Raw genomic sequence first — 5,155 nt, 5'->3', positions numbered from 1 at the left:
ATTGAAAGGAGGGGGAGGGATATGTCTGAAAGTTGGGTCCAAATGTCTATACAGTCGACGTCAGAATGGGTCGGCCAGACCATTGAGACAAATTGATTATCTCATTTACTTTTAACACTCAAATTTTGAAGCTTGGGTTTTAACTTTTAAACAGTTTCTTAAAACATGAGAGCTATAGATAAAACATTAATTAGAGATGTATAATGTATGGCGTACGCAAAGAATTTGCACTCTCCACTGATTCTATCCAAAGGAAACATAACAATTGGAAAATAGTTTAAAATATGTCTTATCCACATATTTGTTGAGAAAAATAAAAGATATTATATGGTTAAAGTCATGTTCATGGTAAAATTGATTTTAAAGTAAAATATGTAAAAGATTGGTTTAACAAAATAAACTGAAAAAAGGTCTTCAATATATCAAATACAGTAAATGGAAGAAGACATTCAAAACTATTTACCAACTGTTATGTAGTAAGGTTTAATCTGTACATGAAGTTCGTGGGGTGTGTTTATATGCAGACCACAAATTTAGCATTTATTCTGTCTCCAGAATATCTTACGATGTATATTTTTCTGCACATGCTTCAACTTTGATAAGCCAAAATTGTGTGCCAAAGATCATTATTATTATTAAAAATGCACAATGAACAGAAAAAAACTGTAATTAAAATCTATCTTCAACATTTACATTCTAATTAATTTTTAAAGATGCTTAGATCAACTTAACAATTAACAATTAACTGGAGCAGCAAACATTGAGTAAATATCAGCGGATAAAATAAAATAGTGATCCAACAAAAAATAATGTTCAAAATAGCATGGCTTTAAAAATCACTAGTAATTCTTAACCTCTGCCAAAGATCAATTACACTTCAAAAAATCTGTCTCAAGAACTTAATTAACCACAACAAATACCGTACTGGAATTCTTCAGAATATATATTATGAGTGCCTGTTCACATCCCATTTAATATTAATCGTAATTTGTAAAAAAAATGGTGGCCTGATCGTATACCCTATAGTTCTTATCAAAGATTTCTCTAGTTTNTAAGCTAACTGTAAAATTGATTAGCTCACAGTGTAACTGGTTAGCTAACTGTGTAGCTGGTTAGCTATAAATTGCACAACTAGTTAGCTATTTGTACAACTGGTTAGCTATTTGTACAACTGGTTAAGCTCATTGTACAACTAGTTAGCTAACTGTACATTTGGTTAGATTACTGTGTAACTCGTTAGCTAACTGTACAGCTGATTAGCTAACTGCACAAATGTTTAGGTATTGTACAACTGGTTAAATAACAGTACAGCTAAATCCAATAGCTGACTGAATAACTTGTTAGATAACTGTACACCTGGTTAGCTAATTGTGCAACTGGATATCAAACTGTACAACTGAGTAGCTAATTGTTCAACTGGTTAGCTAATTGTACACCTGGTTGGCTAACTGTAAAGCTGTGTGGCTAATTGTACAACTGGTTAGCTAATTGAACAACTGGTTAGCTAACTGTGCAACTGGTTAGTTAATTGTACATCTGAATAGCTAATTGTACAACTGGATAGCTAATTGTACAACTGAGTAGCTGATTGTACAACTGATTAGCTATTTGTACAATTTGTTAGCTAATTGTGCAACTGAGTAGCTAATTGTACAACTTGTTAGCTAATTGTATGACTGATTAGGTAATTGTACAACTGGGTAAGTAACAGTACAGCTGGTTATCTATAACCAGTACAACTATGAACTGGTTAACTAACGGTACTATTGGTTAAGTAACAGCACATCTGGATAGCTAACTAAATGGCTAGCTAACTGTACAGCTCAGTAGCTAACTTAACAACCATTGTTACTTAATACTTATAGTTAACTACAGTTACATACATATTTATTTACCTATGGTTACATAGCATAATTTGATTTTGCAATTAATCTACAGAATTTACGTTACTCTATTTTGACCTATTTTGACATACATCTACTTTGAATTTTCAAATGTNATCTACAGAATTTACGTTACTCTATTTTGACCTATTTTGACACATATCTACTTTGAATTTTCAAATTTCAGTGGGTATGAAATATAGTACGATTTAGGATATTTAGAAGGGGCCATACAAATGAGAATGCGAAATCAAGACCGATAAAGAAAATAATTGGAGCTTAAAGGCTGAAATAGAAGTCAATAAACAGACAGATATTGCAGCAGGCAGACAGTCGAATCAGACAGACATTGTATTTGCACTATATTTCATTTTGAAGAAGACAGGATGAGATGTGAATTGTGTGTCAGCTGTCTGTTGGTCTGTGCGCGTATCCCGAGTATGTTTAGAATCGTGCGTCAAGTTCCTCGAGTCTAGTCATAGAATACAGAATTAACAGACGAAGTTTATATGTTTACTGTAACTTCTGTATGTGCGAACACCAATGAATGAACTACAGATCATACCATATAATCGGGATAGTTGAAGATATTTACAAAAATTCAAATATTACAGATTCACAATTTGTTTCTTATTTCCGAGATCTGTAATATTTGTGTTCTATGTTTGCAGTGTTGCTTCCTCATGCTGATCACAGGGGTTAATAACATCTTCAGTTTATAAAGAGGNGCGATTGTAATATAAAACATGGATCGTGCTGTGGATGATCATCTTGAATGTATTTTGACAGCAACTTAAGCCATGTAGAAATAAATAAATAAATAAATAAAAAATGATTTATTGTGATAAAATCAAATAGTGATTATCATTCACAAATGTAGAAAGGCTTCTTTTGTTTTAGTTTTGCATGTACGTTTAGAAAATTGTGCATGTTTATAATGGTATTATCATACTTTAGATCGATTTTAAACAAATCCCAACCCTACTCTTTAGCATTAGAATATTATCATACAAATCCTAGAAAACCCTTGGCGAAATCAGAACAACAACAAATATACGTTCTTGACAATTAAACCATCGAAAAGAAGGTTCCAAGAAAGAAATAAAAAAATCTCTGTCAATTGAAGCACAGTAATGTGAAAGGGAACTCCTGCGTAGGCTAATCAGTTCCTCCCCAAGAGACAAAGAGCAATTATTCAGAGCAGAATTGACCAAATCCCGATAATTTCTTTCTTTTCAAAAAAGTTTTAATTGTTTTTTTTTCATTTTTTTAATTGGGCTTGAATCAATAAGAGCAAATATGTACAGTGAATCATATCGAAAAGTTTTAGTTTAATTATTTTAAGACACTAGTTTTAAAAATTTATTTGTTTACGTAACAAACATAATTTTAATATTGTTAAAGGCAAAACAATCTTTATTAGTTTTACAAACCTAGTTTATCAACTATCGAGACTGACATTGAGTGGATTTTAAAGTGTTGATTAAACTTTATTAATCCATTTTTGCTTTTTTTGTAGCTCTGTATCATAAGTGTATATATTTACACATTTTAAAGATGCAAAGCGTCGCGTTGTTTATTAGTTTAGAAAGCAAAGCTGCAACTAAAAGACTTTTGAAGTGTCGCAACGCCTTGGCCTTTAGATTTCACCTTAGTAACTCTCTTACAATTCTGTGTGGCCCCAGACATATATATTTCAGAATAAGAAATGACTTGTTTTTAGCTTTAAGTGTTTGAGAAGTAATTGGCAAAATTCTCATCGTTAATTGCATTGTGTGCCCATTTAAAATGTAAGATTTAAAAGTGCTTGAAAAGTTGAAACACAATTTTAAGAAAAATAGTGGCACTTTAGACATTTTAAAATAAATAGTGGCACTTTAGACATTTTAAGATAAATAGTGGCACTTTAGACATTTTATAGAGAGAGAAATATCTCTAAATTACGAGGGACTGAGGTTAAATGTAGGTAAATGATTGAAAGATTGACCTTGATTTTTACATCCCTAATTACAATACAAACCAAAGACCCCTAACCTTAAATATGTAAGAACGCATGTTGAAATAGAACAGAGCTGACTTTTTCTCCTGAAATAATCATAATATTGACCTGACAGGATTACAGCCTCTGGGACCGAATTTAATGAATACTGCTAGTTCAAATTTGAACCAACAATTCAATGTTGAAGATCAAGGAAGTGTTTAAATCGGCGGCGGCGGTAGGCAGTTCATTAAAGTCGGTTCCTAAATAACTAATTATGAGTTATACAGCTTTATCTATGAAAGTTATGCATTATATTTAAAAACTGCGTTGGATTTAAAGTGTCGCAAAGCCTTATCCTTTCGTTTAAACTCATCATCTTATCATTTCAAAGTGTTTTGTTTTTGCTTTTAGTTTTAAAGGAGTTTGTCTCAATTTCACTAGATTTTTGTATGAGAGCTTGCATATCTTGGTTCACTACACTGATCCACTGGACTTTAGGATGCCATGGGAAAGTTTTTAGATATATTGCAACAAAAACAGTTAGAAACAGAAAACTGTAGAATAGGAACTTGATATTAAAGCAATAATTAATTATGTTTGATATTGTTGTAAAGCAAATAGTTTTATTAGTAATTTATTACATCAATTATTTAGTGAAATGGGACTGCATCATTGCCTTGTCTCAACTTTTAAGATCATTAGACTAATATTAAAAGTGAAAACTCTAGTCGCACAGTCTCTTGTCCAGAGTTTTCTGGCTGTCACTGTTCATCGGCACAATTGAGCTATTTTTGAAATTTATTGTAATTCGACCTATGTTCAAGGATTTTTCCAATTAATTGTACAACTGGTTAGCTCACGGTGCAAAATTAACTGGTTAGCTTTTTGTACAGCTGGTTAGCTAACTGTACAACTGTTAAGCTAACTGTAAAATTGATTAGCTCACAGTGTAACTGGTTAGCTAACTGTGTAGCTGGTTAGCTATAAATTGCACAACTAGTTAGCTATTTGTACAACTGGTTAGCTATTTGTACAACTGGTTAAGCTCATTGTACAACTAGTTAGCTAACTGTACATTTGGTTAGATTACTGTGTAACTCGTTAGCTAACTGTACAGCTGATTAGCTAACTGCACAAATGTTTAGGTATTGTACAACTGGTTAAATAACAGTACAGCTAAATCCAATAGCTGACTGAATAACTTGTTAGATAACTGTACACCTGGTTAGCTAATTTTGCAACTGGATAGCAAACTGTACAACTGAGTAGCTAATTGTTCAACTGGTTAGCT

Source organism: Eurytemora carolleeae, unplaced genomic scaffold (assembly GCF_000591075.1).
Source record: "Eurytemora carolleeae unplaced genomic scaffold, Eaff_2.0 scaffold259, whole genome shotgun sequence".
In the NCBI taxonomy this organism is placed as follows: Eukaryota; Metazoa; Arthropoda; class Copepoda; order Calanoida; family Temoridae; genus Eurytemora; species Eurytemora carolleeae.
Note: the sequence above shows the minus strand (reverse complement) of the source record.